The 22311-nt window shown below is 43.1% G+C and overlaps 1 protein-coding gene across 10 annotated transcripts in view; it reads left to right on the top strand.

Annotated features, from left to right (window-relative positions):
- The first annotated feature begins 5348 nt into the window (after positions 1-5348).
- Positions 5349-22311, top strand: part of ADD1 (adducin 1) — a 65474-nt gene continuing 48511 nt past the window's right edge. For 9 of the 10 annotated variants that reach the window (XM_058023804.1, XM_058023803.1, XM_058023802.1 and 6 more), the window contains exon 1: positions 5349-5441. The gene's annotated coding sequence lies outside the window, so the exon portion shown is untranslated. Of the gene's footprint in view, positions 5463-22311 lie in introns of all 10 variants that reach the window. The other variant, XM_058023801.1, reaches the window with a different exon arrangement.

Genomic DNA, 22311 nt, shown 5'->3' with positions numbered 1-22311 from the left:
CAAGTCAAAGAGGGTTTTTTTCCCTAACAGTGGGAGTGCTTGAGATGGCCACAATTACAGACCCCTAAGTGGGAGAGCTTATAGTCCTTTTACTCTATTTAAGTACTAAAATATCAAGTACCAAACACTACTAGAACTTCTAGATGGAGAGCATTTGAGCTCACTTTAAAATTGCATGGGCTGAAGTGATTATGTTGAGCAGGCTTCAGGTATGGAGTAAGCCTTGGAGCACAGCCACCTCCAAATCTATTCCTCAGGGTTCCCATTCCTGTGTTGTAATTCCAGCATGGTCATTACTATCCCTCACTTGTACCTTCCTCCCTACAGTGTCCAGTTCCCAGGAAGGGGGTAATTCAACATGTCAGGCTGATGACATGGGCATGTAATCTTGGAGATATCAAAGAATCACTTCTAATGTGGTTTTATTCACACATATCTCTCCTGGAGAGATATGCACAGAAATGACAGTGATAAAAACCATTTGAAGGATTAGATCACTGGATATCTAAAACAAGGGAAAAAGGCATGTAACCCTTGAGTTACCACCTTCCCTGCCTTTGAACAACCACTTCATACAAGCTCCTGCTGGGCACTATCCCAGCACAGCTGGTTCTTGGACTGGCTGATGTGCACTGAAATTCTGGCCTCGACAGCCTTTTGCATGGAGTTTTGCACCTCTGCTGAAGGCCAGTGATGTGAAAGGGCCACCAGAGCAGCACAGAAAACAGGAGAGTCTGTCCCATGGAAAGTTATTAAAGAGTTTTATTACAGGGCTAATATGGAAAGGTGCTCCGGCTGTGGCTTCACAAGCTGTTTTAGGCTTCACTGATTATGTTGTGCTTTAATTTACATTAATTTGCACTGTGCTAACATTCATGCTGATTTATTTTTCCAAGAAAATGACAGCCACACCCTAACCATGGGAGTACTGCTGAAAATGTGCCATTCAAAAATTAAATGTGAGTTTAGGGAATTAAAAATTTGATATTCTAATATTACAAAGCTTATCTCAAGATTAATTAACTTTCTCCTGTATATAATAATTAAAATAGTAACTACCTTAAAATATTTTTCTTATGCTTCTCAGCCCTCCTCATTAGATTGAACTTACCCTGATATGATTTTCCTTTCTCTGCTTTACCCTCTTGAGTCTGCTTGTTAGTTCAAAAGTTCTAACTTCTTTTAATGACATTTTTACTTCTCCTCCTATTAAGGATGAAGATGTCATTACAGAGCAGCTAAACACAATTTCAGCAGCTCTAGTCACACTGGAATTCATGTAGAAGCAGCTAGAAGAAAACATACAACTAGAAGGCAGATGATATTCAGGAAGTCATAGATGTTGCAATTAAATTAATTGGCTTTACTTGGCAAAGCATTTTGGAAAAACAAGCCCTAACCTTCACAAAGGCTATTGCAACATTAAAAGAGAATGCTGGTTGCTGGAGTTCCTTTGTGTAAAGCAATCATTGCACTTTTGCTTCTGTGTAACTGCAACTACTGTTAACCAGCCTGAACCATGCAGCTCCTATTGCATTTTATCTCAATCATCTATAAAAATTTCCCATATCCCCTTAGCATAAAGTCAATATTTTTCCAATTTAAAGCCCAAAGTGGCCTCTCAGATTAAGATTGTATAAAATTTGGCAACACTTAGTATCAGCCTATTCCAGCTGCTCCGCCCTTTTGCCCACCTGCTGTTTCAGTTCCCTAATTTTTATTTTTTTCCAGCTCAAACAAACCTCAGATGTGTCTTTGTTTGGCTGTGAAGAGAGATGAAAGTAGACCAGTCCACATAATCTTTCTATTGAACCTACATTAAAATTGTTTCTACATGCTATTTTCAGTCCATTAGAAAGTTTTCCTTCCTTGCACAAATGAGTAAAATTCAAAAAAGAGCTCCCTCTGAAGAAAAAGAATTCATGTGCTTCAGACATAACCTTACATACAATGACCAACTTTAGTAATACTACAAATAAGCCATGAGATATTACTGGCGTTGTGCGCAGCTGAAATGAAGAGAACCCCTTACATAACTTTGAAAAAGGCATTTAAATGCAGTCATTTCAAAGACAAATCCCTCATGAGCTTTTCACTAGTCATGCTGCATGTGTGTAAGCTCCCTTGTCCCATTTCCAGCAGTCCTGGGTGCCAGTGAGAGAGGCAGCACTCATGGGCCTGTTCTTGGGGTATTTTGTACAGGTAACTTGTTTGTCCTCACTCACCCTCCCAACACTCCAACTGTGGTAGGACTGGCCAGGGCCTGGCTTTTACTTTGCTGGCACAAGGAAATTTTGCTGTTAAGACTCTCCTTTTGAAGACCCATGGAAAAAGCAACAGAGAATTCACATACAGGCATTGCTTTATTTGGAGAATCCAGAACTTTCTCTGGGAAATGGAGTCTGTGTGAGATGAAGTACAGATGATGACAGTAGGCAAACAAGTCCTGCCCAGTCAAAAGACTGTCAGGACAGAACAGTCCTGGCAGGTCAGGAGAGAAAGATCTACCTTACTGCTACCTTACTGTCCAGTTTATAGGTGAGAAAACTGACCTGGAACTGCCTATGTGGAGTAAGTGCACGCCATATAAAGGAAAAGATAAATGTCCTAATGCCATCAGCCTAGTGCTGTGCTTCTCTCAGGTAGCTGGGAGCTACCTGAGCATCCAGAAGTGTTAATGCCAGGTAAAGAGGGCAGGTGCCTAAAAATAACTGTACAGTACTGTTTTTCTGATATCTAATAAAGCCTCATGAAAATAATTTGTAAATGAATACATTCACATTGACTCTTTGATTGAGACTCTGGGATGTTGGTTGAGTCCAGTGCTGCTGCTGGAGCCTGCTGAGGAGAACAGCTATTATTTGAAAGCTAATAATTATTCTCCAGAACATGTGCAGGTGTGCAAATGGCAAGTGTAAGCCTGGCAACAAGCTTGCCTTGGTCTTTTTCTCAGAATCCTCACCAGCAACCCAAAATCCTGAAGGAATCAAAGTGCTGTAGGCTGAAAACCACAGTGTAGTTCATGTTGTACCTTTTGTTGTAGCTGTAATGCTGCAAACCCAGCTGGTAAGAGTTAACAAAGACAAGTTCTTCATGTCTTAAATAATGCAGAAGTGCTTTCTGAGATTGTCTTGTCTTTTTTCTGCAGCAGAGCACACAGCTTTAGTCTGTGCCAGTATTTGTGAGCCCTCCCTTGACTTTCTGCCCATGTAACTTTGCCTTTGCCATTGCACCAGCACTGCCCTTCCTGCAGCTGGGCAGAGGCAGGTCAGGAACCGGGGCAGGCCAGAAACTGAACAGGGAAGATAAACACAGTCATGCATCAGCTGTCACAGTCTCAGCCTGTGGAGGGAGTTGCTTGATTCAGTAGAAAGCTGCACACACTCCCCCCTCCCCAATTTTTCTTTCAGTTTAGCCAGGTGAAACAATGGCCTCATGATTATGAGGGATAATGCAAGGGGCAGGGGGAGAGCTGGAAGGGGACAGCAGGAAGCTGTGCCCTTGGGCAGGTCACAAAGTAGGACAGCAGAAGAGAAAGGTAAAGGAACAGCAGCAGAAGAGCCAACAGGAGCTGACAAAAGGCATCCTTTGATCAGCTCAAGCTGCTCTTGTCACTGCACCCTGCAGTTACACAAGCACTTTGAGCCAGCTCTGCCAGAGAAAGAAATTACCCTGCCCTCCCCCAGCCCTGGGCACTGCTGCTGCCCTCAACATCCCCATCCTTCCTGCCACTGCTGGTCTTAGAGCCACACACTGAGCTGGAGAGGAAACCCATTAAGTTGGAAACAAAGCAGTATTTTTTTGCTGAGTTAGTTCTAACATGGATTCATTCTCCCATTTACTTTCCGAGACAAGAGAGAGCTCTGTGAGTTAAATGCCGTGATGAGAAAGGGAAAGAAAGGAAGAGAGATGCCAAGATGGAGTATTTCGACAAGCAATCAAAGAGAAGACACTGCATGGGGCAGGTGGCTGGAGCCTGCAGGTGCAGAGCAGGGGCAAGGGCACACTGCCATGTGTGTATGCACATCCACTGGGTTCACAGGGATCAGCACCAGGCAGGTGAAATGATGTTAAACTGTCAAACAGTTCTTAGAAAAAATATTCAGATACAATTTGCTAATCATTAGTAATTACACTAACACATGTCCAGCTCGGGGATGGTTTTGATTAGGCAGATCCAAGTCCAGGAGGGCCTTCTTGTCAGATGAACTGTAATCATCTTGTGTCATCACTTGACACGTGAACCACCACTTTTGGTGGCTGAATTCACAGACATGTTTATGCATATCTCTATGGCCTGTTTTTAGGTAAGTGGTGCATGTTTCCTTGGTGGAGGTGATTGGAGCAAGCCAAATTCCTCCCACATTCCACAGGAGGCGTTTATGGATCCTGAAATCCATCAGATTCTACTTGCTGGAGTCTTCCCTACATATGGGTAACTTGGGGATGAGGGTTATAGACAGCAGAGGAGAAGGGTTTACTGTTGTGAGAGCTTGTTCCCAGACCACCAAGTCTTCATTTGCCCCGTGGCAGGCAGCATTCCGTACAACACGCAGACGTGTAGACCAGCAGAATTAACATTATACAGAAACGATAGTACAAATGGACAGAAAATAGAGAACAGAAGAAGTTAACTTTACAGTTGGTGCCGTGACTGTGACAAACCAGGGTTATACCAGCACACAGCTCTCCAAGGATGCAAAGCCCTAAGGAGGCGATTTAGAAAGCTCTGCTCAGGCTGCCCTGCGCCAGCCGTGCGATGGATCCGCACACTCCCTGCACCGCGCGGCTTCTCGCCGGCCTGACACTTCCCGTCCCCAGGATATTCCACTGCTTAAACCCCTTCGGCAGTGACAGGTGTCTCCAGCCCTCGCCACGGCAGGTCTCAAGCTGAGTCCTGCCCTCCTGGCCCTGCTCTGAGCTGACAGCGATCGGACACCGCCGCCGCAGCGCGATAACGAGCCCTTATCGCGGCGCGTCCTCGGCGATTGCCGATGTCCGCCTGCGCCTATCTCCGGGCCCGCTCTAAGATAAGCTCCCCAGGCGCCGCGCCGCTGCGTTCCGCTGGGACCCAGCGCCACAAGAAGCCTTTCCCTGTGTCCGAAGGCTCTCCCCAGCCCGTTCCCGGCCGCCCGGGCCCCCCCGGCGCTCCCGGAGCCGCGGGACCCGCCAGGGGAGGCCCGGCCGCACCGCCCCTCGCCCCCCGCTCCCCTCCGCCAATGGGAGAGCCGCTTACTCGTCGGGCGCGCGCCCTCCCGCCAATGGGCGGCGCCGTTGTTGGGTTTGCGGGCTGTGGAAGCCGCACCCTGTCGGGCGGGGGCCGCTCGGTGCCTGAGGGGGCGGCGGGAGCGGCGGGAGGCGGGGACCGAGACAGCGACAGCCTCGTCAGGGGACCGGCCGCCGCGGCCCCTTCGCTCCTGCCCGTTCTCGTCTATCCTCGGGTGAGCGACGCGGCGCTGACGGTGCGGAGGAGGCTGAGGGGCGCAGGCAGCGGCGGACGGGCTGTGAGGGGGAGACGGGAGGAGGGGGCGGCAGGAGAGGCTGGGGCGCAGACGCTGGAACCGGCTCGGTAAGCCCGGAGCGGAGCGCAGGGGGCCGCGTCTGCCTGGAAAACGTGGCGGGCTGTGCGGAAAAACCACTGCGCGCAGCGTGCCTGCGGTGAGGGGCTGCGGCGGGCTCGGGGTCACCGCGGAGGCGGGGGCGGGACGGGGCTGCGGTGCCGGCCGGGATGGCTGAGCCGCGGGGGCCGGTGCTGCCAGCCCTGCCGCCTCGGGAGGCGCCGTGCCCGTGCCGTGCCCGCCGGGATGCTCCAGCCACCGCCGCAGGAAGCGCCGCTCGGCGCTGGAATCTCCATTGCAGCCGAGCGCTGCGTCTGCCCGCGCTGCCCCCGCCGCCCTTCGGCTCCAGCTGCCCCGGCTCAGCCCGCGGGGTGACCTGCGGAGCGTGCGGGGCCAAACGCGGGCTCTGGAGAGCCCAAGGCATCGTCCGCAGAGCACGTAGGAGCGAGGGAGGGTCTGGGATGTGTGCGAGCGGTGTTGGGGATTGGCGGGGCACCAGCAGCAGGCGGGCAGTTGTTGTTTTGTTTCCTCTGCTTGAAGGGGTATCTAGATTTTAGCGTTTCTAGGGTCTGCTTTTGATACAAAATGTCACATGCCTTTCTGCACGTAATTGCTGCACACTCGCTGTGCTGCTTTTAGGGTTGATTCTTAATCTGTGTTGGCTTTAGTTAAAACTAGCAATTAGGGAGGGGGAAAATCCAGTCCAGCTGGAAAAATACCCATGGCTGTGTTGAGGTGGGGGCTAGGAATAGCACTGAATTTACATCTTTCGTGAGATGCTGCTGTAGCTCTGTGCTGTAAGCTCATTGCTGCTTTGGTTTTATTCTTTGCTTTTTAGAAAGTTGCTGTAGATCATAACATTATCATAAACCAGAGGTATTCAGTTTTTTTGCTCTGTGACTTACGTTTTCATACGGAGCTTTACAAAACCTTACCTTGAGTTTATGAATTCTCAAACTGCAACTGCTGCTGGATAATTCCTCTGTGCTCTGCTGGAAGCTACAGGTCTCTCCCTGCAGACAGGCTGTTTACAGCTCTGCTTCTTGGAACGTGACCATATGTGCCAGTAGAATTCTTGACAGTCCTTAATTGTCACAAATTCGGCTTTTTTGGTGTTTTTTTTTTTTAATAGAGCAAAAGAATTTATTTTCAAGGCATACAAACTATTTCTAAGATTGGCTTCCATTTTTTGTTAAATTAAATATAATGGTATAAAAATTCTGTTTCTCAGTAAGGAAATATTCTTTTAAGAGCCCTTGTGTAATAAGTGAGGAAAAAATGCAACTATGGGCTAGACTTCTGAAACAGGTGGCTTTGGTATTTCTTTCTAGTCAGTAAACAGATTTGATGCCAGCAAATTTGATATAATCTTGAGTGAATGTAATGATCTGTACGATTTCCCTCACAGAATTCAAACTTGGTGGTTTTCTGAGGAGAGTTTTGAGGAAGAGGCATTTGCAAGTTTTTACATCTTTACTGTAGCAAGATAAAAATATGTGCATTATTGTGTTTGCATGTTTAAGTGTCCTGTAGTTTTACTGCTATGAAGTTCTGTGCTGAGAACAGTGCTTATAAACCAAAAACTGTTGTGTTAACTGAATTGTTTTCTTTCTGTAGTTGATGATTATAAGTGTGAAAAATGTGAATGTGCTTCAGCTGAAGCAAGGATTTTGGCTGGCATGTTGTGCCAGTGTGTTCATTGGAGCAGGTTCACTAATGCTGCAGAGGGAAGGAGGTCATTCACTGAAGCAGTATTTCTCTGTGACAGTTTTTATAGAAGTATCCAACAGAAAATGACTCACCTCTTCTCTTTCTTTGAGATTCACCATCAATATTAAATGTTAATTTGCACATATGGGAGAGGCCTCTGAGCAGCCTGGGCTGGTGGGAGATGCCCCTGGCAGGGGGCTCAGAGCTAGGTGATCTTTAAGGCCCCTTCCAACCCAAACCAGTTTGTGATTCTGTGTATGGACTTGCATCATCTGCTGAAATTAGGTAGAGAAAACCCCTTTGAGCACTGAGAGACTTTGACAGAAGTAGGGCTAAAACTACTTCTGCCCCAAGTCTTGCTTTTTGAAGTGTAATTTCACAGCATGAACTGCCTTTGGCAAATCTCATCCAACATTCCATGGCTTGGCATAGGAGGAAAGAAAAAGAATTTTGGAGTAGCTGATTTTGTTAATAAATAGAATTAAATAATAGAACAGAAAGTTTCAAACTAGGAGAGGCTGCTTAGCATGTTGATTGCTACTAGCATGTTTCTATGTGACAAGTGCTTCCTGAGGAGCTCTGGCAGTAAATCTTGCACCCACTGCTTTTCTGACTGGTAGAAATAGCTGTCTTCATTATTAAAGACTTGTAGCAGTGGTCAATAGTGAGTAATTTGTAAACCCCAAACTTTTGCTGTGCAAATGAGCCAGTCCTGCTTTGAGGGGAAAATGCATATAAATCAAACTTGCCCACTACTTCAGTGAATCAATGTGGCTTTTGCTGTGCAGCAGAGACACCTGAGGCAGGAGGGCATGAAGAAAACACCAGGCTGATTTTCTGACTTTGGTGGCTCCTAAATTAGAACTTACTCTTGGACCATGCTGCACCACAAAGTGATTTGTGAAATAGTACTGTAGCAGTAACTCAGGCTGCAGCTAAATATTTCTTTGTCAGTTTTAGGGTGGTATGTGCTTTATATTTGAAAAGTGATTGTGAGCAGATGCGAATGTAAGTTTCCTCTGCTGATTCCATTGTGCAGGACATTTGACATCTGCTGAGGATCCTGTCCAAGGCTCTTCTGTGAAGTTATGCATCTTCTATAACAACAGATTCAAAAGAAGATAGATTTTTAAAATTGTAGAAGTCCCTAGATCACCTAAGTTAGGCAGTTTTCATTCATGTAATTTAATCAGCCTCCTCAGGGGAATAGGAGAATATTACCTAGTCTTGCTACTTATTCAGCATTTCTCTTCAAAAATACTCTGGTTTTGCTAGGGCTGAGAGCAGGAGCTGTACAAACCTGTCAGTGGAGAAAGGTGTAAAATGTAAAGCATGTGAACCAGTTCCTTTCCTGAGAAAAGCTTTTCATTAGAGGTAGTAATGCTTAAAAAGTACTGCTTATACAGATTTTGATCTCTAGTAATTTTTGCTTCAAATTTACCCTTTTCTCTGGCTACTTTTTCTCTCACTTTCAGGTATCATGTGTACAGTAACAGGGTTCTGTGTGGGATCTCAGCACCTCAGGATGGAGGTGCAGAGTGGCCGAGACCACCCTTGGGGGGCTCGGGAGTCCTGGAATGCTGCCAGGAGTGTCTGGTGGCTGGACTTTGATCCTACATGGGAGATGACACCTGTATGAGGATGGGAGGATTTCACTGGGTGAATGGTGAAGGGATAAGTTAATTAGAGTGTAAAACACAGGGTTTAGGATTTCTGTACAGGGGGGTCTAAAGAAGTAAGATGGAGGAATTGGGGCGTGTCCTGTCCTTCTTCTTCTTCTTGGCCTCCATCTTCTGTGGTGATGGTGGCACTTTGGGATTGGTCATTACTAGAAGTGCACTGGTTAATAAGGGTAGAAGGTATTGGGGAAAAATGATAAATATTGTACACGTAACTTCGGGTATAAAGATAAGTGACCGCCCTGGGGCTCGCAGTGTGCTCATGGCTGGCTGCTGTGCAGACCTCTGTTGGGCCAAGAGAAAATCTTTTAGATAAACAATTAATAAACACTGAGACTGAGAAAAGATCTGAAGTCTCTCCTCGTCCTTTGAAGCATGGGCTGTCCAAGGCCACCCTGGGCCTTTCCAGGCCACCTAAACAGCCGAGAAACCGACAGTTCTGTAGGAATGGATGGTAACATCTGTTACCATCTCAGTAAGCATCTGTTGTTTATTGAGCATTACCTTGCTAGCCTTTAGTCAAATTGAAGCAAGTCATTGGTTTCTTTGCTCAGCACCCCGTGGATGTTGTTTGCTGTGGTCTCCTCAGTTGAGAAGGTTTGGTGCTTGGGAGTTGCAGATGTTGTAGGGGAGGAGGCTCCAGGAATGCCCTTTCCAGAAGTACTGCTGTTCCAACCAGGGTGAGCTGAGATGGGCTCGTTTGCTGTCGGTTTCCCGGCTGTTTAGGTGGCCTGGAAAGGCCCAGAGTGGCCTTGGACAGCCCACGCTTCAAAGGACGAGGAGAGACTTCTGATCTTGTTTTGGTCTTGGTGTTTATTAATTGTTTATCTAAAAGATTTTCTTTCAGCCCAACAGAGGTCTGCACAGCATGTCAGCCATGAGCACACTGAGAGCCCCCGGGGCGGTCACCTATCTTTATACCCGAAGTTACGTGTACAATATTTATCATTTTTCCCCAATACCTTCTACCCTTATTAACCAGTGCACTTCTAGTAAAGACCAATCCCAAAGTGCCACCATCACCACAGAAGATGGAGGCCAAGAAGAAGAAGAAGAAGGACAGGACACGCCCCAATTCCTCCATCTTACTTCTTTAGACCCCCCTGTACAGAAATCCTAAACCCTGTGTTTTACACTCTAATTAACTTATCCCTTCACCATTCACCCAGTGAAATCCCCCCATCCTCATACAGGTGTCATCTCCTGTGTAGGATCAAAGTCCTGCCACCAGACACTCCTGGCAGCATTCCAGGACTCCCGAGCCCCCCAAGGGTGTTCTTGGCCACTCTGCACCCCCATCCTGAGGTGCTGAGATCCCACAGTTTGCCATCAGGACTCGGGTACAACAGCTCAGTAAACGCTCCTGGTCTTGAATGAGTTTAAGCATTGCTGCCGCTCTGGGGGATTTCAGTCTGGCTGTTCTTCACTTGAGGCAAGGAAAGGCTCAGGGCAGAGGTGGCAGTGAGTGACTGCTGCCCGTGGGGCTGGCTGACCCCTGGCTGCCTGCTGCTGGGGCTGGGCTGCCTGGCACCCCTCAGAGGGGCTGGAAACCTTGTCCTTGAACGTGTGGCCAAACAGGAGCAGCAACTTCTTCAGTCCCTTCCTAGCTTCCTCCCTTTGACCTTGCTGATTGGATTGCATGCTGAGGAGTGAGCTCTGCCTGCTCTGCTGGATTCACTTGGTATCCAGTGGAGGATCAGCCTTTCAGACTCACATCAGTTGCACTAACGAGTGGAACAACAAACAAATTTTTCACTATCACTTATTTGTATGGTTTTCCCTGCAGATTAATTAAAAATGAGCATAAATAAAAGCAAATCTCAATTCAGTTTTAGAACTGTGATATTATGGACTACTCTTTTAAACTGGGATTTGGCATATGTGTGCTCTTCAGACTAATCAAACATTCCTTTGCATTTTTAATTGACAAATGTCTTTTAAATCACTGATTTTTGTACCATATGTTACGTATGATTTTCAGATCTAGACTCAGGAAGTCTCAAAAAATAAGAAGTAAAATATTTCAGAATTTTGAGATTTTGTTTTTCTTTCATACACTTAACCAAAGTGCTGTAAAGAAGTCATGGAAACAGTAGTAAATGCAGTTAATCAGTAACAGTTTATGGGATTTTTGATACTTTCAAATCAAATGACTGGATGATTGTTGTGGTACAGTTATGCTCCAAAAACTAGGGGGTAAAAAAAACAAATCTAGGTTTTTGGTTGGAATCAGTAAACATCTAAAAGCAAATTTGGATTAAAAGCTGTAATTTGACTTGGAGCCGTAAAAACTTAGGTTTTTGGATGTTGTTTTTGATTTGTTTATACAAATTTCAAATGTGTTGTATTTCTCTTTATGCTTTTTATTTCTGTCTTGTTTTACATCTTGAGAGGTCTGGTGCACTATTTCAGTTCTATTATAGCTTGTGCCAGATTGAACCAGAAAGTGTTGAGGAAAACCTTGACCCATGAAAACTGTCTTCTCTGTTTTTTCTATTGGCTGTTTTGTGTTGTTGTTGTTGTTTGGGCTTTTTTCTTTTGCTGCTGTTCTGTGTGTGTGTTACAAATGACTGAACATAAAGTCACTGTTGGTGCATTGTGACTGTGGAGATGAAGAATAAAGCATAGCCTGAGTTTGGTGTTTTAACAGATGAAGCAATTTCTTTAGGTATTGTCACTCCAAAATAGTGATAAAAATCTATCAAGTGTGTACACTTGTGAAGCATCCATTCCACATAAAATCCATTGAAAGAACACATTGCTGCTGTTGTGCATTAACTGAGAGCTACCATGTACTTGGCTTTTTTTTAATCCAAAAGATCTTGTCTAGCAAAGCCTTGTGTGGTGACCTTGAATCAGCACAGCTTAAAGTGTTCCAGAGTTAGAGGGACTTGATTTTTCTCTTCAATTTCTACACCTGTTAGCTCAACCCAGCTGAATTGAACAGGAAGGTGGTGACTTCAAATATAAAAGGTTTCTGCCAGCAGTGAGGTGTGATGGCCACAGTTGTGTCCCTGCTGGGAGAGGGCCGTGGCTTGGGGCTGGCTCTGGGCAGCAGGGGGGTGGCTGTGAAAGTGTCACTGTCACACAGCCAGGCAGGCCATGGGCAGGGCTGTGGCTGTGCGGGTGTCACACACACTCACACACACACACACATACACTCACACACACAGAGGCAGGCCATGGACAGGGCTGTGGCTGTGCGGGTGTCACACACTCACACACACACTGTGGCTGTGCAGGTGTCACACACACACACACACTCACACACACTCACACACACACTGTGGCTGTGCAGGTGTCACACACACTCACACACACACACTCACACACACACTCACACACACACTCACACACTGTGGCTGTACAGGTGTCACACTCACACACTCACACACTCACACACACACACTGTGGCTGTGCAGGTGTCACACACACTCACACACACACTGTGGCTGTACAGGTGTCACACACACTCACACACACTCACACACACACTGTGGCTGTGCAGGTGTCACACACACTCACACACACTCACACACACACTGTGGCTGTGCAGGTGTCACACACACTCACACACACTCACACACACACACTGTGGCTGTGCAGGTGTCACACACTCACACACACACTCACACACACACTGTGGCTGTGCAGGTGTCACACACACACACTCACACACACTGTGGCTGTGCAGGTGTCACACACACTCACACACACACACACACACACACTGTGGCTGTGCAGGTGTCACACACTCACACACACACACTCACACACACACTCACACACACACTCACACACACACTGTGGCTGTGCAGGTGTCACACACACTCACACACACTCACACACACACTGTGGCTGTACAGGTGTCACACACACACACACACTCTCACAGCCAGGCAGGCCATGGGCACGCTGGTCCAGCCCCAGTGGCTGTTGTCACTGTTGTCACTGCCTTGGCCAGCCTCGGAGAGCCAGCGAGGGGAGGAGGGAGCATGGGGCTCACACAACATGTAGGGGGGACATGAGAACTTAAAAAGGATAAATAGGGAAGCATATGAGACTTCAGTTGGTAGCAAATAATATTTCATTAGTGTCGTAATTTTTCTCTAGTTGTTTTCAGTTACTGGAAAGGTTTCCGTGATTTTCAGGTGAAATTCTACACAGCTAATGTGTCACTCTATTTTTAAATGTCACTTCAAATTTCCATATGATTTGAATAAGAGATTCAGTGTAAAGCACAAGATTCTATTTTGATTCCAAAGTAAATTCTCTTTCCTTACTGTGGATATTATTTTTAAGTCTACTAGTGCATAGCAAAATGTGGGGTTTTTGGTTTTTTGTTTGGGTTTTTTTTCCCACACCCTCTTGGGCTTAGAGTAAAATTTATTGGATGGTGAGTCTTCAAAGATAGTCTGGTGACTTCAGTTATAACTGGTGACTTAGAAATATTTTGGAATAAATTTATGTCTTTTATAGGTGAATTAAGGATAAAATGGTTTTGTTTTTGTAAATTATTTTCTGTGAAGTGTTGGTGGCCAGAAGTATACAGTTAAATTTATTTGGATATGTATAATGTTTATGATACAGTATTGTAATGGTTTTTACTCTATTCACAGGCAGAAAAAATTAATAATGATCTTAGATGTTTGCTTAGATCTCAGCTGTGCTTATAAATCTATGGCTTTTCTCCTGTTTAGTTATATAGGCATTTTGGTAAAAAGTTAGTAAATTCTGTAGAGCTTTCCCAAAGCAAGTGAATCATACATGATGGAGAGGGACATCAGATATCAATCCTTCATCCAAAGGAAAGCTGTTTCACCTCTGTGTATCAAGGAAGGTTGGTGGGTGGGTTTCTGCCCCTTGGACTCAGAGAGGACCATCCTGTTCTTTGATTCTGTTGCAGCTTTTAGCTCAATGTCTGTCTGTCTGTCTGTGTGGTTTTGCACTTTGCTTTCAGTCTGTTTAGAACTTGCACTGATCTTGATGCTGCAGAGTTATGTGGGCCATCTTATACTGAGTTTCTTGCCTCTCCCCTGGAAGGGGAATTAGTGCTTGCAGCATAAGGTGACGATTTGACAGGTGGGATGTCCACTTCTGACCTGCCACCGTCTTTGCTGTTGCCCTGGGACGCTTTCCTTGACTCAGCTCCGGTCTGTGAACGGAGATGTTGGTCTGGGCACAAGGAGAGGCCACAGGAGCTGCCCCTGCCCTTGCCTCACACAAGTGGAATGACAATTCTTCCAGTGTCCTCCTATTTTCCCTCCCTGCAGAATCCTGGGGAGGAGCCAGGAGCAGGGAACACAGAGAACATTTTGCTGCACAGCTTGGAAGAAGGTGTCTCAGAAACTGTCCCCTGGCCTGCCCAGCCACCAGGAAATAAAGAGCTCAGTGAGAGCCAGGAGTGGGGAACAGAAGGCTGGGAAACATGCTTAAAACCTGAATGCCAGCCAACAAAGCTGCACTTGGGCAGCCTTATTAATTGAACATTCTGGCTGATGGAAAAGATGCCTGAGGCTTGGAGTCTTTATGGGTCAATATTTACCACTAAAGTGGGGAGATAACTCTCCACACCTCAAGCAAAGCACACAATGTCAAAATTAAACCTTTGTAGCTGCATGTGCTACTTCAGCTGCAGGTTCTGTGGGTTTGGGATCCTATCTAATGCAAGCTGGTTAAAGCATTGAGATAGCTGCTCTCCCAAAAAGACAGGGATGTCTATTGTTCTTGCTTTTTTAATCAGTCATTAGCATATGGTAATGTATGGAAGTGTCCCAGGGCAACAGCAAAGACTGTGGCAGGTCAGAAGTGGACATCTCACCTGTCAAATCATCACCTTATGCTGCAAGCACTAATTCCCCTTCCAGGGGAGAGGCAAGAAACTCAGTATAAGATGGCCCACATAACTCTGCAGCATCAAGATCAGTGCAAGTTCTAAACAGACTGAAAGCAAAGTGGAAAACTACACAGACAGACAGACATATTGCTGCTGTATAATTATAATTGTTAATAAAACATCGTTAAGGTTTATATAATGTTTATATAATTTTGTATTTAGGCATTTATTAAAAGAACTCTGAAATACTAAGAATGTTAAAAATTGCACAATTTAAAAGCGTTTAATAATTAGTTACTTAGGTTATCCTGGGTTTGTTTTTCAGAATATCACCTTTTTGAGGAGCTTCAGCTTATTTCTACACTGCCTGGTTTCTGGGATCATTACTGTGCCCACATATGTTGTTGAAATGTATTAGTTCTGTATGTATGTATGTTCTGTTCTGAAACTATATTTTCACTATATTTACACCCCCAAGGCAAATGGGAGAATATTATTGCCCATTTTCAGTAGTGTAGCTACTCAAGCCACTTAACAAGAATGAGGCAGATTTCAAATGCCTTTTTCTCTTTGCAGACCTTTAATCAGAACTAGACACCTTCTAAATAATTCTGGTATTGGTTGCTGGTATGAAAACTTATTGTGATACCAAATGGATGTTTTATGATAGAGGGAAAAGTGAGATCTGAAACGTTGTATTTGCTACATTGTTTCTTGTACTACAGTTTTTGCTTGTTTAATTTAGTCCTTAATTAGATGTGTTTATCATTAATGAATAGGATGAATTCAGTTAATTTGACTGAAACTCAAATCTAAATTTATTCTTTCAAGGATTTGATGATCTGAGAGAGTAATCTGGTAATTTTCCCCTCCCTTCTCACTGTTGCTATGGTAATCCTAAATTGGAACCTTGTCTCTGCAGACTTTTTTTTCCCCTTTTACCCTTAAGTAAATTTTATAATAGCTGTGCAGTCTATTCTCAAGCCAAAATATAGATAATACAGGTTTTCTTGTTGTTTTTTCTTTATTTGGCTGATTATAGGTGAAGCTGAAATTAAGCAGCTTTAACTTGCCTTTCCTTTTTCTAGCTCTCAAGAGACTTTGTGGCATGATTTTTTAATTCATGTTTTACACAAACATCATTTAGGGAAAAAGCAAGGGAAAAAAGGCTCACTAAAGCAAAAAGACCCAAATGTGTCTGAGTGTCATGAAAAGCTGTTTATAATTGTAACTGCAGAAGTGAACATTCAAATTGCAAAGTCCATAAGTTGTTAAGCATCCAAATGTTCTTGCAATTCCAGTTTACAGCAGTGTTCAGGGCTTACTTGATGAGTAACTTTCCTCCTTTCAGCTACTCCTGGCATGGCTGAACTTCTGATGCAGCAGTAAATGCAGGTAATTCTGGCAACTGTAAAAAATATTTGTGCTCTTACTAAATGTTGGGTTTTTTCCATGCAGAAAAAAGTAGAGATACAAGACCTAGCAGGGTTGATAGCAAATTGAAAAGGATGATCAGGAGTAAGCAGAAAACCTGAATAAGAGTCTTCGTGTGTCCTTTCAGGAAGCATGGGGGTAATGAAATAAGGCTAAAAATAATCTAGATACTTGAGAAAGACTACATGGAAAGTTTGCCTTAATTTTCAGTGAAGACATTTTGAACACATGCACATAAGTCATGCTGAAGTGAAGTTACAAGGATGATTTCCATGAAGATGGAGCCCAACTTGCAGGGTGCAGGTTAGTGGAACTGTGTAACATTTACTCTGCAGTTTTGAAGTAGGTGATTTGTGTAATTAGAGACTCAGTTGCAAGAATTGTTGTTAAATGGCAGGGCAGAAGGATATTGGATGGCTGGAGACCAGTGAAAGTACTCACAACATCAGGAGGAAAAGGTGATTTGGGATAGTAATTGCATCATTAGTGTGACCTTAGTATGCAGAGATTTGTTTAAATTTAGAATGAAAAGCTGTTCTGTGTGGAGCTAAGACAAAAGGGTATGAAGTGATACAGCTCCCACCGGAGGAAGATTTGTCAGAGGAATCCAACAGCTCTTTTTGTGAGATCCCTGACTTCTTGGAGAGGATCCATGGCTAGAGCTCACCCCTTGTAGCTTTGAAGCCATATAATGTGCAGAATGATTCCATGTAAAAATCAGAGGGATGTTTTTGTGACAGTTGATGTTGATTGGTGACAGGGTGTGTCAGGTATGGATAGAACTTGATGACCAGTGGATGATGTGTTGGAACTATGTAAGCAGTGGAATTTGTCAGGACCAGTTTTGAGATTTAGTATTTTCATTTAAATCATTTATCCATTCCTACTTCTCGTGCCAATCTCATGATCTTCATCAGTTGTCAATCATCACCAATAGAGAAGAAGGTTTTGCACAGAACAGAAACAAAGGTGAGACCTTAAGATATGACCAGTAGGAAAAGGAGTTGTATCAAAGAGCATGAAAAGAATTGTAACACTTCAGGATGACAGACCTCTCAGAGTTAGCAATGGAGATCAGTATTAGGATAACAAGTACACTGTTGTTGCCCTGCTAATATTTTTCTTTAAAGTAAAAGGATATTAACTTTTTCTGGTACTGGTGAAAGCTTACTTTAAAAGCTGCACATAATTCCTATAAGCCACCATCAAGTAAAAAGGACTAAAGGAGATCCAGGGACTAATTCCTGGAACTCAGACAGTGTTGTGTTTGATCTGGGGAAACAAATCATGGAAGAGGTTGCTCTTCATAAAAACAAGTGAAACAACACAGGTGGATAAAAAGAGCTTTTTATGCTTGAGGTGTAAGAACAAATGGGTATAAACTGTCCAAGAACAAACCTAATCTGGAAATTAGAAAAGATGGTTCCTAAGCAACGGAGGCATAGGAGTCTGCAACAGCCTTCCCTTAGGAGTAGTGGAACAAGGCTGTCTTTAAGGTGGAGCTGCTTAGCTTATGTAAGGGGGGGAGGGGATGTCATGTCATTTTCCACCCTACCTTGGGATTTGAACTGCTTGACCCAGAATATCCATTTGTTCCCACAATTCCTGTCTTTAACTAAAGATGGTACAAGAACTTGACCAGATACTGCCCTGACACCTGTGGGTACATGGGAGGTCTCTTTCCTGGACAAGTGCACCAGTTGCACTCTGACATATAGAAATGCTGATATCAGGGGATAAAAAATGTTAGACAAGTAGGATGTGTCAAATATTGTTTCATAGAATATGCTACATTGTGTTTTTTCTAGTGCCTATGTATTGAGTTTTGCCTTAAGAAACCCCAAGTCAATGCAGCATAGTTCAATAGATTTTGTAATGAATCCTGTATTGTTTTCTGCTGCTTCTGTCCTGTGTGATTGAAGGGAGCTGCCCACAGCATGTGCCCAGCTATGTCATTGTCTTCATATTTCTCTGAAAATCCTCCTTTGAGCTGCTTAAAAATAACTCCCATTGGTGCAAGCTGAAGGGTTGATGTAGTGAAAACACCCTAGACCTTGTTGCTGTGTGTTGCCCTGTTGTTCCTGTGTATTGTCCTAAGACTGGCCATCTAATAAATTTGAAATATTATTTTTTGAGAAAGCATTGTGCTGTTGCAGTAATGAGAGACAGTCCTATATCTCTGCCTTTTAGAAAATGATGGTTGTAAAGGACACTTGACAAAGAAAAGGGTTCTGCTGTCTTCTCCCTGACAGAAGAACACTAATTGGCAAATTGAGAAATTTATGTTGCCTGAGGTTGCAATATTTTTCTAATTTATTCAATTGTTATGACATGTTCAATCATGATTTAATTCCTGCTGAGGTATTTCAGACCCAGGAGGGAACTTGTGAACACTCATTTGGGCAATTGTTTTATCTATATCAGTGACTTGTATTACTGGATGTGGTTTTTGTATGTGCAGAAATACAGTAACTGGTTTGTGTTTTTCTCTACTCCATCTCTGTTACTTATATGTTCTAAATGTTCATCTAGAAAGCTTCATTTTAGGAAGGAAGTTCAAGCATGGAAAGTAGTTTGGATAGGACAGGTTAGAAATTTAATGATGTTTGAAAGGTTCCTTCCTGACTGTGCCTAACGTTTTTATTGACTTCCCTTCAGCTGTTGGTTGAATTTCCTGTTGATTTTTTGGTCTAAATAATTGCCAAAGCAGTGCCTAGCCCTCTCTGTGTGCTAAGATGATTTTTCTTGATTCATAAATTTAACAGTATTCTGATGTTTTCAAAACTAATGTAGAAGACTAAGAACCAGATTCCTTTAAACTGCCGTATTTACACACAGTAATTAGTGTGAATGGTAAATAATGACATGGGTATAATGTCAGTGACATAAATGGTACTTTGCATGTGTTTAAGTGTTAGTGTTAGCTAAGTTACATCCCTAAATACAATTTTGGGAGAACAGTGATTGACAGTTAAAGAATAGTTAATACTTTAAAGCTTGAGTAAGTGTTCATTGTTATGTGAATATTGAGTAAATTGCATTTAACCTGTTTTATTATTTAGACATTCTGTCTTGTCATTTATTGTGGAACTGGTGTGGACTAGAGAGTCTCATGTATTAAAAGAAAAGTCCCAAAGTCTGAAACTGTTAGTCAGTAGTCTCCAGAGCATGGATGACTTAGCAGGTGTCATCTCAAGGCTCTTCTAAGGAGGAGAATTTGTCTATAAATTTTGAAAGAATGTATTAATGTGTGTACTATAAGAAAACTCTACAAGGTGATTATCTTGACTTTTTATTCTTGAAGCATGTTTTAAAATTAGACTGTATTGGATTTGTCATGGTAACTGAAAAGGTGTCAGATTAAAATAAACAGTGTTATTGCCTTGGAGTAATAGAAATAATTACTGAAAAGTCAAACAATTCTTTTCTTCTAATTTGTTTAAGGCATATGACATTGGAAACTTAACAGTTTCCTGCTTCTAGTGAACCAGGTAATATGTTTGTTAACTAATAATATACTATTAAACATCAGAGAGAAGAAAAAGGACTAAAAAGAAAAAAAATCTAAAAATTCATATGCAGAAAGCTGGCTGTATATTAATTTCTAGACTTTTTTTCTTTTTAGTCCTTTTATCTGTCAAAATTGAAGTGGAGTATTGCTCAATTGTCTTAAACTGAAGTAATCTTTTATTTATTGTGTGCTCTAGAATAACAATCCCTGCAGATGTGGCCTATGCTACAGCTAGTTCTAGAAAGGATGCAGTCAATGTTGGAATAATGTCTCATTTGTGTTTTCAGCAGTGTGTTTAGATCTGGCATTTTGGTCTCTTATTTCATGAGAGTCATATCAACTTTTTTTAATATTATGTCTTGTTAGCTGGTGTCACTTTTTAAAAAAGTGACTGTCCTTAGAGGTAATTTTTCATGTTGACACTGTACCTCACAAAAAAATAAAAGCTGACTGTTTTATAAAGGGAAGGTTCATGTTGCTATGCAGTTTGATCTTTGGAGGATGAATCAGACAAATCTCATTTCCCTCTCTTCTCCCAAAGAACAGTGTGTGTATCTCCTTGCCAGGGCTTGCTGGCTTCCATCAGAGTCCCTGGGAGCAGCTGGGGTGTGCTTGTGGGGAGGGTGGCTCTGCAGCACCTGCACAGAGGAATTTGCAGCAGGGAGACACAGAGCAGTTACTGCACAATGGGTGCTTTGGCTTTTGTTGCCATCAGTTTCTCTTTTGGTTATGAAATTTTAGAAAATGGAAACAAGTTAATTTGAGATAAGCCTTGTATAGCTTGCTTGAGACTTGGAGGAGAGCAGGGAACTTAAGGATGACATCAGGAAGGTTCAGGGGTAATGTTGATCAGAGACCTATAAGTAAGAATAATTTAAGCTGGTGAGATATATTGCTATTGTGTGTCATTGCATATCTTCATAAAGCCATCTGAATTTTATCAAGGTTGATAGAGGTTCAGGAGACTAAAAGGGGGAAGATGAAGTATTATCTGTCTGTTGTTAGCTGATAGATTTATGAAATTCTGTAGTGTCTGGTCCTAATAGGAAGTAAAATAGTGAGCAAATATGATGAAGGGGAGAAAATGAAGGTTGGTTTAGTTTGGAGAAGACAGATGAGAAAAACTGAAGTAAATAGAAAAATATGTTGATCCAGTGAGGTCAGAAACAGGTTTAGAAATCTGGATTGCCTTACACTAGGGATTTCTGTAGGATTTTTTTACATGTATTATGTTTGCACACTTTTTAAAAGTCACATTCTATCTTAGCCCATGGGACTTTCTGCTATGAAGTATTGTTACAGTCAAGAGCTTAGCACAGTGCAAAATAACATTATACATTTTATATCAGCTATGCTTGGAATGTTAGAACATATGTAACTTTTCATGGTGCAAAGAATAAATTGTTACATTGCTGCAAGTGTGTGTGTGTTACTCTGTTCTTAAAACTGCATGCAGGCCATAGTTAATCAGGATATTTTGAGAGTTAAACCATTAGTATGAGTTTGACAGTTTTTGCCCCTTTAGACAAAGTTTTGATGTTTGCTTATAAAACCCCAAATGGTTTTGACTGTGACAGCTACAGAAAGTCCTTGTATACAGAAAAGAACACTACAGAATCTCTTCCTAATGAAATCAGGGCAGTTGACTGAATAAACATCAGGCTTTATATTTGAACAATAGAATTGCTGGGCTTGTTTTGGTTAAAAAATAAAGAGAAAAGCTGTAAGATCTGGATCTTCTAATTTCTACCTTCAAAGAAGGTGAAGTTGAATGGCCAGTGTACATTATATATATCCTGTGTGGGGACTTCTGGGACAGACTTCATAGAGTATGCTGGTTTCTGGATATGCATAGAAAGGTAACTGTTCAAAATGGGATAGTAAATGCCATTAATCATGGGGCCCTACAGAATGCATTTTGGAAATATTTCTGTTGTGTTTCATAAGCTTTGTTAGATGCTTTGTTACTGAACAGCTCTGCCAAAGTGGGAGTTGCTTGGGGCCTAATATGCACTTAAGTTTGTGGACGTGTTAGATCCTATGGAAATCCCTTGAGGGCAAGAGCTTGTGTTGAGCAGATGTGATTGCAGGTTTGGATTGGCAGGGCTTGTTTTCATGTTCCCTCCCCTGCTCTGTGTGGCAGCTCCCAGCATGGCCACACACACAGATGTGCAGACTCAGCCTTGTGGCCAGCTCAGTGTGGAGATGGCTTCCCACAAGGAAGAGTGAAAGTAATACTGTGCTCTGGAGAGAGCATGGTGCCCTTAGACTACATGGAAAGAAAGACTTCTGGAGTGGATTTTTCTACATATAAAATACAGCTGTTGTAAAAACAAATACCACAGTTCAGCTTTAATGCAAGTGATTATTGTTTCCATTTGACACAGTTGTTTGGCTCCTCTCCTTGGAGAGCTGCTTACCAATTTCTAAGGTTTTGTTGAGATCACTTGGGCTTCACATGGGCAGAAGTTGCTGGCCTGAATCCAGCTGCACGCTGTTTGGGAAATCGCTTTAAAAGCTGGGTTTAGAGTTCTGGCTTTGAATGCTGCATACATGTCATGGTGCTTTGCAATTTTTGATGCC

This window comes from Melospiza georgiana, chromosome 5 (assembly GCF_028018845.1).
Source record: "Melospiza georgiana isolate bMelGeo1 chromosome 5, bMelGeo1.pri, whole genome shotgun sequence".
NCBI classification, from domain to species: Eukaryota; Metazoa; Chordata; class Aves; order Passeriformes; family Passerellidae; genus Melospiza; species Melospiza georgiana.
The sequence above is the reverse complement of the archived record's forward strand: the minus strand, read 5'-3'. Positions and strand labels throughout refer to the sequence as shown.